Raw genomic sequence first — 14,159 nt, forward strand, 5'->3', positions numbered from 1 at the left:
TTTATAGCATTGTGGGAGGCCTCTCCTGATAAGATTTTTGTAAAATAAAGGGCTCAAAGGGTTAAGAATTCAGGGCTAGAGCCGCGGAAAGCTTAAAAAGTGCTGAAAAAGATGGTGTACAGAAGTAAGGGTATGGACACACAATGTAAGGATAACAGGATGTGTAAAGAGTGAATAACAAGTCCTTGTTTGGTAAGAACTTGTCAGCAAGCGGTTGCAGATGTCCTTGTAGCCGAGGATAACAAATAGTACAAATTAAGGAGTAACTGCCGTAGGCATTGTAGACTGCCATGGAATGTGAACACCCCCATCTCTCATGAACGGTATAAATCTGTTAGCTAATCAATGTACAGACAAACTCCCTTGGACTCTGACCAGCTGTAGTCAACAGTGAGTCGGGGTAACAATGTAGTTCTCTACCTCTGCAGAGAAATAAAGAAGTTTGGTCCTGAAAATGTTTCTGAGTGATGATCTCGGTTTATAGTAATTAAGAATTTGCGAGAACTCACCTGGCCTTGCCCCACCTCATTGTCCCTGCTTTAATTGCACGCCTCACCTTCAGATCCTCCTCTGCCATAATGTCTTTATGCTACTCCAACAGCACCTCCCAAACCTGTAAGACTGGCTGGTTCAGAGAAACAACCGACACCTACAGGTTCCCTCCAAGTCGTGCACCATCCTGATTTGGAAATGTATTGTCACTGGTCTCCATCTCCGACAGTACCACCGGAGTACCTTTACTAGAGGACTGCAGCAATTCAAGAAAGCAGCTCATCACCAACTTCTCAAGCGCAAACAGGGATGGGCAATGAATGCTGGCCCTGTAAACTATGCCAACATCCAAAAAAAACAATTAAGATAAGTCTGAAGTAATATAATGCATAGATGTGTACTCTACCGCCAAGAACCTTTCTTTGTTGTTTTATAATAAATGGCTTATAATGCCTTTGGTGGAAGCAGAAATGTATTGTACATTCAATAAATTTTTATGCAGTAATACTGGCGATGGCTATTTCTATCCTTGTGACTTCTCATCTCTGCCAACTTTTATCTCCATTAGGCGTTCCTTGCAATCAACAGGTAACACCCAAAACAGAAATCAAGCAGAAGTAATTGAAGGAAGCCACGCAAACTGGGAAGTGATGTTCTACAAGAATTGGAAATGGGAGCACTCCTTGTTATTATTTACAAATTTTGGAAGCAATTTCAAAAGTTAAAGCTGACACCAAATTGGGGTTAATTCAGAAAAGGACAGTGGAAAAGTACAGAAGGAAATGAATGACTTTTCTGACAGGGTGTGCTACTGGGGCAAGGATTTTAGCTTCAATAACTGTGACGTTACACACTTAGTAGGAAGAACAAGGAAGCCACATATGTGCGTAAATTGAGTAGGGGTTGCCGGGAGCACTGATGTACAAATGACTGGAAGCTGCAACATGAGTTAGTAAGGCCATGACAAAACTAAAACATCTGGATTCATTTCTGAAGGATTAGACTAAAAAGCCGAGGCATTTATGTCAGACTTCTGTGTGGACCCCAGTACAGATTACACATGGAGTTCTGGTCCCCAGGTAAAAATGGTTACAGAATTACCAAAAAAGATGCAGAAACAATTTACTGAATGATGCCAGAACTGAAAGATTATCCTGACATGAAACAATTAACCGGCTGAACTCTTTATTTCCCCGAAAAGTGAAGACTTGAGGGGATCAGAAGTTAGTTCACACAAAAAAGGGAAAAAGGAAATGTTGAGGATTTAGTTAAGTGCGGAGGATTGGGTGGAGCTTATGACAAGTATCAACACTGGCATGGCCAGTTAGGCTGAATGAAGCTTTCCTGCTATACATTCACTGCAACACTTTATCATCAGCCACCACCCCTTGATCTGGATACCCTTTGCTCCTATTCTTTTATAAATATGGTCGTTCCTTTGGTGAACTTTGCCTTCTTACTTTAGTCTCTCTGTTATAAACAACAAAGTTCCTGTGTAAGCTCCCATTTACAATGTCCATCATTGACCATTGAGTCTGGAACCAACCATGACAATACCACAGGTACAGGTACAACTACTGGCTGGGTACTTTGAGACAAATGACTCACATTCCGACCCATCTTATCCTTTCCAAAGTTTACAAGATTCAAGTGAAATGTAATGGAATAATGACCACAGCCCTGGATGGTGCAGCAGCATCAAGAAGGGAACATTACACATGATTGGTTTGCTCACCGCCAGACTCCACTTTCTGCTGGACTTTGGCTCAGGATAATCTATTTCCAGGACTTGCAGCAAATTACCAAAGTTATTGTAACCTCTATCACCAAGAAGGATTTGACAGCAATGTCTTGTAAACAACAATACTTCCAAGTCATATTCCATCCCCGTTCCGTATCATTGGGTTGGTGCACCACCTAATACCGCTCTGGAATCATCTTCATCCCAAGTACATCAAATAAATAACCCTCAACCACATTCTGAATGTGGCCAGGAAAAGGCAATAAGTTCTGCCCCACTGCTAACTATATCCTGTGAAAAAGTATGAGGAGAAATTTGGATTGTTTGCTCTGGAGCTTCGAAGGCTGAGAGGAAATCTGAGATAAATATATAAAATTAGGAGAAACACAGAGAGTCAATGACACAGAGATTCAGAAAGCCAATGCCTTTTTCCCAGGATGGAAAGGTCAAATACTAAAGGATATAGGTTGAAGGTGAAGGTGAAAGTGAAAGTTTAAAGATATGCAAGGCAAGTTTTTTTACACAGAGATCGGTAGGTGCCAGGAACGCTCTGCCATGGGAGGTGGGAGAAGCAGATATGATAGCAACTTTTAAGGGGCACTTAGACAGACACATGAACAGTCAGGGAATGGAGGTACGGAGCAAGTGCAAGCAGCTGGGATTAGTTTCGATTGGCATCACTGTCGGCAGATATGGTGGGCTGAAGGGAGTGTTCCTATGTTTAAGAATTAGGACAGCACAGTGATGCAGTTAGTACACCTCCTACTTCACAGCTCCAGTGAGCCAGGTTCAATCCTGACTTCAGCTGCTGTTGGTGTGGAGTTTTCACACTCTCACTGTGATCGTGTGTGTTTCCTTCTTCAAGCCAAAGATGTGTGAGTTGGAATTTAATTGATCACTGTAAACTGCCCCTAGTGTACGTGTGCGGTAGAATTTGGGGGGAGTTGATGGGAATGTGGGAAGAATAAAATGGGATGAGTGTAAATGGGTGCTCGATGGTTGGCACGGACCCGGTGGGTTAAACATACAGAGGATCAGAAGTTCATTAACCTGTTGATAAGTGACTGGTAATACACTCCCAAAAACACTGAGACCAAGGAATTTGTTCCCTGTTCCATCTAGACCTTAATGTAAAATACACACAGATCCCGTCCCACGCCTGCTGTTCCATCACATACCTTCCAGTCCTGTCCCGTTCACTCTACACAAGGAATAAGACGGAAGGCTTGAATTAGCAAACTCACCTTGCCCTTGAAGTTTCACTGAACATTGGGTGCACCTGTTAAATACATGTGCAGCATCCCAGGATCCGCCCTCACTTCCCATGGCAACACCACTGATTGGGAAACCTATGGAAGTAACATCACACATTTCCTGACTTTCAGAGTGATACTTGAAAATCAAATTCCTCTTTTTTGAAGATAAACAAAACAAAAATATGAGATATAATTCTCCCTTTTAATTTTTATCTTTGGTTAATTTTATGCTTATTTTGATATCAGTACTGGGCATACTTACAGATGTGCTTCGGTATCAGTCATGATTGCAGAGTCTTTCCATTGAACCTGCTGTGCTCCTGATGTATTCTGTACTGAACAAGGAGATTAGTAAGAATAAATGTTAGAGGGCTCACCCCTTTCCAGCATTTTCTGTACTGTGGGGTCATGCAGGATTCAAGATTTGAGCGAATTCTGGTTTGAAGTGTTCTTTTTATTGACTTGCGACTATGCAGCGTCAGAAACATGAGTAGGTCATACAGCCCCTCCAGCTTTCTCTGCTATTCAGCAAGACTTTGGCTGATCGAATCTGTGTGCTCAATTCCATTTTCCTGCCTAATCCCCAGAACCCTTGGTTCCCCATACCCCATATTGAGTACAATGATTATGAACCTAACGTTATCATGTAAAAGATTGTCAGCACTGAGAAGGAAAGATTTCCGAGGTAATTTTCACTTAACTGTCTGCACTGCCCAGGTTTATCATGGACATATTCACTATCTCCCTTTAGCAGGACAGTGTGTGACTAGGAGGGGAACCTGTAGATGGTGGTGTTGTCATGAGCCAACTGCTCTTGATCTTCTCGGTGACAGAAGTTCCGGGTTTCAGAGGTGCTATCAGAGTAGCCTGGGTGAGTAACTCCAGTTTCATGGGGTAGATGGCTCTGATGGTGGAGGGAATGAATGGTTAGGGTGGATGGCGTGCCAGTCAAGTAGGTTGACCTCTTGTGGGAAGGCATTTTAACTTTGTCTCTTGTCCTGGATGATGCTAAACATCTTGCATACTGCTGGAGTTGTGTGCATCCAGGCATGTAGAGAGTATTTGATCATGTTGCTGACTTGTGCTTTGAAGTGGGCAGCACTGTGGCACATCTAGTTGAGCCACACTCTCACTGTGCCAGACACCTGGGTTCAGACTCCTGGGTTCAATCCTAACCTCAGGTGCTATCTGTGTGGAGTTTGCATGTTCTCCCTATGACCACACGGGTTTCTCTGGAAGCTCCAGTTTGATGTGCAGGTTGGTAGGTTAATTGGTTGTTGTAAATTTCCCCTCATGTGTAGGTGAGTGCAGAATCTGGGGGGAGTTGATCAGAATGTTGGGAGAAGAAAAAATTGGAATTAATCTAAATGGGTAGCTGATGCGTGGCATGGAATCGACGGGCTACAGAGCCTGCTTCAATGCTGTATCTCTTTCTGACTACGTGTCAGAAGCAATCATGAGATACCCAGTCTCTGACTGGCTCTTGTAGCCACTGTCCAGTTGAGTTTCTGGTCAATAGGGACATCCAGGATGTTAATGATGGAGGACCTAGCAAGGGTAATGCCTTTGAATGATAAGAGGAGGTGGTTAGGGGCAATTTATCAAGGCCAATTAACCTACCAACCTGCATGTCTTCAGAATGTGGGAAGAGACCAGAGCACCTGGAGGAAACCCACGTGGTTACTGGTAGAATGTGCAAACTGCACACAGACAGCACTGAAGGTCAGGAATGAACAAGTCCATGGAGCTGTGAGGCAGCAGTTCAACTAGCTTCACCACTAGGCTGCCCTTTATTCGCCGCTTGCCAGCCATGCCTGAATGTTGCCTAGGTCCTGCTGCTTGCAGGCATGGGGTGCTTCATTTGCTGACGAGATATGAGTGGAACTGAACATTGTGCAATCATCAGAGAACATCCACCTTCTGGCCTTATGTTGAAAGAATAGTCAATGATGAAGCAGCTGAAGATGGTTGGGCCTAGGACACTGCCCTGAGGAACTCCTGCAGTTATGTCCTGGGGCTGGGGTGATTGACCTGCAATATATATAACCATCTTCCTTCGTGCGAGTAAGACTCCAGCCATTGAAGTGTCTTTGCTCTGCTGCCAACTCTCTTCAGTTTTATCAGGTCTCCTCGATGCCCCACTCAGTAAAATGCTGCCTTGATGCTAAGAGCAATCACTCTCGCTTCAACCCTGGAATTCAGCTCTTTGGTCCACGTTGGTCTGAAGCTCTGATGAGGTCTGGAGTTGAGTGATCCTGGTGAAGTCCAAACTGAGCATCTGACCAGGAAATTGGTGAATAAGTGCCTTGTGATACCACTGTTGACAACACTTTCCACCTCTTTGCTGATGATTTCAGCAAACTGATTGGGCTGTAATTAGCATGATTAGGTTTGTCCTGCTTTTTGTCGACTGGACGTAACTGGGAAAGTTCACATTATTGGGTAGATGGCAGTGATATAACCGTACTGGAACAGCTCTGTTATAAGTGCAGCTGGTTCTGGAGTGCAGATCTTCAGTCAATCTCCTGGGATGTTGTCTGCTTGCACAGCTTTGTCTGTATCTAATATGCTTGGCTATTTCTTGACATCATGTGCAGTGGATCAATTTGACTGAATACTGGTTTCTGTGATGGTGGGCATCTCGGGGGAAGCTGAGGTGATCTTCGATTCAGTAGCATTTCTGTAAATATGGTTACAAATGCTTCAGCTTTACCTGCAGCACACATGCGCAGAGGACAGGGATGGTCTTTCAGCTGCCTCTTCCAGTTAACAGTTTATTTGTCCATCACCATTTATGATGAGACGTGGCAGGCCTGCAGAGCTTAGATCTCCTCTGTTTGTTGCAAAGCTATCTACTTCAGGCTGCTTTTGTTGGTTGGTAGGTATGTAGTCCTGCACTGCACCTTCACAAGGCAGCCAGCTCATTTCTCGGTATTCCCAGAGCTGCTCCCAGCATGCTCTTCTACACTCTTCATCAAACCAGGATTGATCCTCTGGTGTGATAGTGAGAGGATCAAACCAGAGTGGTTACAGATTGGGTGGTGCACATTCTGCAACTGCTGATGGTCCACAGTACCTCTTCGATGCCCAGATTCGAGCTCCCAGATCTGTCCTGAGTCTATCCCATTTTGCACAATTCTAATACCACATGACACAATGGAGGCTGGCCTCAGTGTGAAGGTGTCATTCTGTCTGCACAAGGACTGTGCAGTGGCCACTTCTACCAATTCTCTCATGGGCAGATGCATTTGCCACAGGTAGAATGGGCAGGATGAGGTTAAGAAGGTTTATGTCTTGTGTTGGAGACACAAGCGGCTGCAGATACTGGAATCTGGAGCAAATAATAAACTGCTGGAAGAACTCAGCAGATCAAGCAGCATCTGTAGAGGCAAAGGGATGGCCAATGTTTCAGGTCAAGATCCTACACCAGCCCTGACACGGGGCCTCTACCCAAAACGTCGACCATCCCTTTGTCTTCAGAGATACTGCTTAACCTGCTGAGTTCTTCCAGCAGTTTACTATTAATCTCTTGTGTTTATCAACATTCACAAACTTACCCTGGCAGACATATTCATCAGGAGTCAGCCATTTCAGTCTGTGGTGGAGCTACCAATACACTCTGAAGTACCAACCCAGAGTACATTCTGCTTCATTGTTATTTTCAGTGTTTTTTTCTATCATGGAAGAGCTGTGATTCATCTAACGAGGGAGGAAGATATTTGGTGATATTTGGACAAAGATTCCTTGCCCATGTTTGACCTGGTGCCTTGACTCTTCATGGGATTTGAATTCAATGTTGAGGAATTTGAGGGCTACTCACTACTCCTTTAAGCCACAATGTGGCCATTTCTGGTGGATATGACTTGGTGGTGGGACAAAATATACCCAGGGATTGTGATGGAGGAGTCTGGCATGTTGTCTTTAAAGGATGATTCTGTGAGGACAACTTTGTCAGGCAGTGGCTTCTCTGGTCCATGGGACAAATCTACAGTCCCAAATTGTTTGTGAGGTGGAGTTTGGAAGGTCAATTGTGTTGGGATTGACTTTGCCGTGTCTGAATTTGCTGACTAGGTCGATCCCCGGTGGTCTGTTTGACTTTATCCATTTTCTATAGCAGTGATGGAACAAATGTTTGACTTGTTAGGCTATTTAAGAGTCAAGCACATTGCCATGGGTCTGGAGATCAGACCAAGTAAGGCAAAGAGAATAAACTTCATTGCAGTTTACACATTTCAGTGTTTTGAAGTATTGAGAAATCCTGGCCAGGATTACACTTCACTTTCTCACAGTTTCTACCTGACCTCAAAATCAGAAATAGAAATTTGGGCAAATATGTTTCTCAATCTTTGTTAACAAGGACTGTTTGCAATGGAGGTAGTGGAGACGGTTATGAAAAAAAACTGACCTTTGTGGGACCATAAAATGATCACCGAAAAAAATCATTTGACTCAAGATGACGGGGTGAGAATGTTCATGTGATTTTGACTGTTAATGGAAATGTGCGCCAGATTCCCATCTAATAAATTATCATCCTTTGTTTGCAGACAATACCAATGATGGTCAGCCTTCATAATGTCGTAAGAATGCCTGAACTTTGTTCTAGATATCATGCTATCGTGGAGCAGAATGTGCTCATTTTCTGTTTAAAGTACTTTCACTCTAAATTCACATATTATCAATGCTCATTTTGCAACACTAAGCATAGGTCTAAAGAAATACATGGGAAATTCTGTGTTGGTGTTGACTGAACATACAAATCAGGAGCATGAATAAGCCATCTGGCCCCCTTGAATGACGGATTGTAACCTCAGCTCTGCAGTCCTACCAACCTGTGGTCATCCTTCACATCTTGCTTGTCAAGTGTCTATTTACTTCTGCCTTAAGAGTATTAAAGACTGTCCTTTGAATAAGAACAATTTCACTTCATCTCTGCCTTAAATGGGTGACCCCTTTTTTTAAAATAATGGCTACAAATTTGAGATTTTCCCAGAAGAGGAAACATCTCCACATCTATCCTCTCAAAAACCCTCAGGACCTCATATGTTTCAAATCTCTGGCAAATACAAACCTAACCTGTCCCAACTTTCCTCATAAGACACCCACCCATTCCAGGTATTACACAAACAGAAAATGCTGGAAACACTCAGCAGGTCAGACTGCATCCGTGGGAAGAGAAACAGAGCCAACGTTTCAAGTCCAGCATCTGCAGATTTTTTGTTGACTTTCATTTCAGGTGTTATTCTGGTAAACTTTCTACGAACTGCTTCCATTCCATTAACATGTTTCTTAAATGACCAGACCAACTCTGTGCAGAGTATTCCAATGTGGACTCATTGATGCTCCTGATTTCTTTGACCATATGCTCATATGTTACTCTGAAATGGTAAGAGTAACACAACGCTGAGAAAAAAGACCGATGGAAAAGTTATATTTGAAAGGCTAGCAGAAAAGGCTGTGTTAAAGTGAAAAGGTGGCGGGAGTGAGGGGGGGGGGGGCGGGCGGAGGGAATGGGACTAATATGATTGCTCTGTTGGGAGCTGACGTGGACCTAACAGGCTGAATACCCTCCTTCCATGAAGAAGTAAATACCAACACAGCTAAAGATTGTGGCTGAAGTCAACACCAAGACAACCACAGGTAAATATTTTCACAGAGAGGAGACAGGTACTGAATGCATTTTCATGCAGAGTCAGGAGCTGGAGCGAGATTTTGAGCGGGACGCTTGAGAACTGGTGAGTCTCTGTGCGGGAGCTGGTGAGTTTCACCTTGCAAGAGTCTAAACGAGGCACATTTGCAAATTGTTACCTGCTGATTGGCTTATTAACAGCAGCAAATAAAGGGAAGGCAAGTATAAGTGGAGTGGTCATTGGGTGAGTGGGGGAGCTGAGGCTGTGGTGAGAAGAGGCAAAGGTAAGTCTCCAGGAACTTTCTTTCTTTGAGTTGGTGTTCCCTGTAGTGCAGAGCAGTGAGAATGGCTCCAGGGTCAGTGGTGTGTTCAGCTTGTGAGATGTGGGAGTTCTGGGAGACATCCAGTCTCCCTGACAGCTACATCTGCATGAGGTGCATCCAGCTGCAGCTCCTCACAGACTGTGTTAGGGATCTGGAGCTGCAGTGGGATGACCTTCAGCTCATATGGGATACTGAGGAGTTCATAGACAAGAGCTACAGGGAGGCAGTCACTCCGAGGCTGCAGGAGGCAGGAAGCTTTGGTGACTGTTGGGGGAAGGATGGAGAATAGGCAGGTAGTGCAGAGTGCCGTTGTGGCCATTCCCCTCAATAACAGGTATACTGCTTTGGATACTGTTGGTGGAGATGGGGGGGGGGGGGGGGGGGAAGATGGTGAATGGCCTACCAGAGGAAAGTCACAGTGACCAGGTTTCTGGCACTGAACCTGGTTGTGTGGTGCAGAAGGGAAGGGGGGAGAAGAGGAGGGTGGTAGTGATGGGGGATTCCATGGTAAGGGGGGCAGAGAGGAGATTCTGTGGATGTGAAAGAGACTCCCAGATGGTATGTTGCCTCCCTGGTGCCAGGGACAGGGAAGTCTTGGATCAGGTCCACAGCATTCTGAAGGGGGAAGGTGAACAGCCATAGGTTGGTGCCAATGATGTAGGTGGGAAAAGAGATGAGGCCCTGAAGAGGGAATATAGGGAGTTAGGTAGGAAGCTGACAAGCAGGGCCTCAAGGGTAGTAATCCCTGGATTGCTGCCTGTGCCACACACACCAGTGAGGGTAAGAATAGGGTGATTTGGCAGATGAATGCGTGGCTGAGAAATTGGTGCAGGGGGCAGGGTTTCAGATTTATTGATCATTGGGATCTCTTCTGGGGAGGGTACGACCTGTACGAAAGCGATGGGTTACACCTGAACTGGAGGGGGACCAACATTCTTGCGGCCAGGTTTGCTAGAACTGTTGGGAAGGGTTTAAACTAGTTTGGTGGGGGGATGGGAACCAGAGTGATAAGTCAGAGGTTGGTGCATTTAGTGTACAAGTAGATGCAGAGTGTAGAAAAACTGAGGAAGGATAGGCAGTTGAAAAGGCAAAATTGCAGTCAGTTGGATGGGCTGAAGTGTGTCTACTTTAATGAGAAATATCAGGACCAAGGCTGATGAACTTAGGGCGTGGGTAAGTATGTGGAACTATGACGTGGCCATTAGAGAGACTTGGCTGTTGCAAGGGCAGGAATGGCTGCTGGATATTCTGGAGTTTAGATGTTTCAAAAGGGACAGGGATGGAGGTAAGAGGTGGGGGAGTGGCTTTGCTGATCAGGGATAGTGACACAGCTGTAGAAAGTGAGGATGTCCTGGAGGAATCTTCCACTGAGTCAGTGTGGGTGTAGGTCAGAAACAGAAAGGGAGCGATCACTCTATTGGGAGTATTCTACAGACCCCCCAATAGCAGCAGAGATGCTGAAGAGCAGATTGGGAGGCAAATTTTGGTGAGGTGCAACAATAAGAGTTGTTGTCATGGGTGACTTCAACCTCCCTGATATTAATTGGCACTTCCTTAGTGTAAAGGGGATAAATGGGATGGAGTCTGTTAGGTGTGTCCAGGAAGGATTCCTGACACAGTATGTGGACAGGCTGATGAGGAGAGGCCATACTGGATCTGGTACTAGGCAATGAGCCTGATCAGGGTTCAGATCTCTCGGCGGGAGAGTATTTTGGAGACATTGACCATAATGCCTTGACCTTCACCATAGCCTTGGAGAGGGATAGGAGCAGACGATATGGGAAAGTATTTAACTGGGGGAGGGGGAATTATGTACAGGATACCCTGAAGGTTAACCACCAGGTTGGATCAGTGGTTTAAAAAAAAAGTGAATGCTATGTTGGCATTCATTTCAAGAGGTATAATGTATAAAAGTAAGGAAGTATTGATGAGGCTCTATGGGGGCACTGGTGAGACCTCATTTGGAATACTGTGTGCCGTTTTGGGCCCCTTATCTTAGGAAGGATGTACTGATGTCGGAGAGGGTTCAGAGAAGATTTACGAGGATGATTCCCAGAATGAAAGAGCTTGCATACGATGAGTATTTGTCGGCTCTTGGACTGTACTCATTGGAGTACAGAAGAATGAGAGGGGACCTCATAGAAACATTTTGAATGTTGAAAGGACTGAACAGAGTAGATATGGCTAAGCTGTTTCCATTGGTGGGTGAGAACAGGACAAGAGGGCAATGTCTTAAAATTATAGGGTTTACAACAGAAATGAAGAGAAATTTCTTTAGCCAGAAGGTTGTGGATTTATGGAATTCTTTGCCACATACAGCTGTGGAGGCCCGATCATTGGGGGTGTTTAAGGAGGAGATTGATGGGTATCTAATTAGTCAAGGTATCAAGGGATATGGGGAAAAGGCCAGAAATTGGGGCCAGATAGGAATAGTTTAGTTTGGCTCATGGAGCAGACTCGATGGGCCGAATGGCCTACTTCTGCTCCTTTGTCTTGTGATGATGCTATTAGGCAGGAACTTGGGAGCATAAATTGGGAACAGATGTTTGTGGGGAAGTGCACAACAGAAATGTGGAGGTTCTTTTGGGAGTACTTACATGGGCTTCTGGATAGGTTTGTCCCATTGAGGCAGGGTAAGGATGGTAGAGTGAAGGAACCATGGTTGACAAGAGATGGAGAATATCTTGCCAAGAGGAAGAAAGAAGCTTACCTAAGGTTTAGGAAGCATGGATCAGACAGGCCTCTGGAGAGTTACAAAGTAGCCAGGAGGGAGTTTAAGAATGGATTTAGGAAAGCTAGAAGGGGGCATGAGAAGTCCTTGGTCAGTAGGATCAAGGAAAACCCCAAGGCCTTCTACATGTATGTGAAGAATAGGAGGATGACTAGAGTGAGGGTAGAACTAATCGGGGATAAAAGAGGAAACGTGCCTGGAGTTGGAAGAGGTAGGGGAGGTCCTTAATGAATACTTTGCTTCAGTATTCACCAGAGAGAGAGCGCGAGAGAGAGACCTTGACATTTGAGAGAATGGTGTATGACAGTCTGATATGCCAGGGCATGTCTATGTAAGGAAAAGATGTGCTGGAACTATTGAAAGACATTAGGATAGATAAGTCACCGGGGCCAGATGGGATATATCCAAGGTTTTTTAAAGGAAGCTAAGGAGGAGATTGCTGCACCTTTGGTGACAATCTTTGTGTCCTTACTGGCCACAGGAGTAGGGCTGGATGATTGGAATGGTGGCAAATGTTGTCCCTTTGTTTAAGAAAGGAAGTAGGGATAACTCTGAGAATTACAGACAAGTGAGTCTTTCTTCAGTGGTGGGCAAATTACTGGAAAAGATTCTGGGAGGCAGGATTTATGGGCCTTTAGAGAAGCATAGGTTGATTGGGGACAGTCAGCATGGCTTTGAGGGGCAGGTTGTGCCTCATGGGCCTGATTGAATTCTTTGAGGATATGACGATGCACATTGAAGGTAGAGCAGTGGATGTGGTGCACATGGATTTTAGGAAGGTGTTTGATAAGGTTCCTCATGGAAGGCTTATTCAGGAGGCATGGGATCCAGGGAAACCTGGCTGTGTGGATTCAGAATTGGCTTGCCCATAGAGGGTAGTGGTAGATGAAGCCTATTCTGCCTGGTGGTCAGTGACCAGTGGTGTTCTGTAGGGATCTGTTCTGGGACCTCTGCTCTTTGTGATTTTTAAAAATGACTTGGATGAGGAAGGATGGGTTAGTAAGGTTGGTGGTGGTGTGGATAGTGTAGAAGATTGCTGTAGATTACAACAGGACATTGATAGGATGCAGAGCTGGGCTGAGAAGTGGCAGATGGAGTTCAACCCGGATAAGTGGGAAGTGATACACCTTGGGAGATTGAATTTGAAGGTGGAATACAAGGTTGATGGCAGAATGCTTAGCAGTGTGGAGGAATAGAGGAATCTTAGGGTCCACGTCCATAGATCCCTCAAGGTTGCCACACAGGTCCATAAGGCTAAGGAGTATGGAGTGTTGGGCCTTCATTAGTCAGGGTATTGCGAGGTGATGTTGCAGCTCTTTGAACTCTGGTCAGACCACACTTGGAGTATGGTGTTCAGTTCTGGTCGCCTCATTATAGAAAGGATGTGGAACCTTTAGAAAGGGTGCAGAGGAGATTTACCAGGATGTTGCCTGGATTGGAGAGCATGTCTTATGAGGACAGGTTGAGCGAGCTAGGGCTTTTCTCTTGGGAGAGGAGGAGGGTGCAAGGTGACTTGACAGATGTACAAGATAATAAGAGGCATGGATCAAGTGGAGAGTCAAACTTTTTCCCAGGGCAACAATAGCTAATGTGAGGGGATATAACTTTAAGGTGATTGGAGGAAGGTATAAGGGGGATGTCAGGGGTAAGTTTTTTTTTTACATAGAGCAGTGGGTGCGTGGAACACACTGTCGGCAGAGGTCGTGGGGGTAGATACATTAGGGACATTTAAGAGACTAAGACAGACACATGAATGATAGAAAAATAGGGGGCTATGTGTTAAGGAAGGGTTAGATATATCTTAGAGCAGGATAAGATGTTGGCACAACATTGTGGGCTGAAGGACCTGTACTGTGCTGTAGTGTTCTATGTTCCATTACATCTTTACAGTAAATTGTTGACAATAAGTTATCATTAAACTGGTGGCTCTGATGGGAAAGATGTTTTTTGACTTTCAAAGTAAAATTTCCAAATATATTTACAGCAAAAT

At 44.8% G+C, this 14,159-nt stretch overlaps 1 protein-coding gene across 1 annotated transcript in view; it reads left to right on the plus strand.

The window, feature by feature from the left end:
* Positions 1-14,159, plus strand: part of LOC127582617 (cathepsin L2-like) — a 195,890-nt gene that overhangs the window by 85,675 nt on the left and 96,056 nt on the right. The window lies entirely within an intron of this gene.

The sequence above is a fragment of the Pristis pectinata genome, chromosome 24 (genome assembly GCF_009764475.1).
Source record: "Pristis pectinata isolate sPriPec2 chromosome 24, sPriPec2.1.pri, whole genome shotgun sequence".
Taxonomy (NCBI): domain Eukaryota; kingdom Metazoa; phylum Chordata; class Chondrichthyes; order Rhinopristiformes; family Pristidae; genus Pristis; species Pristis pectinata.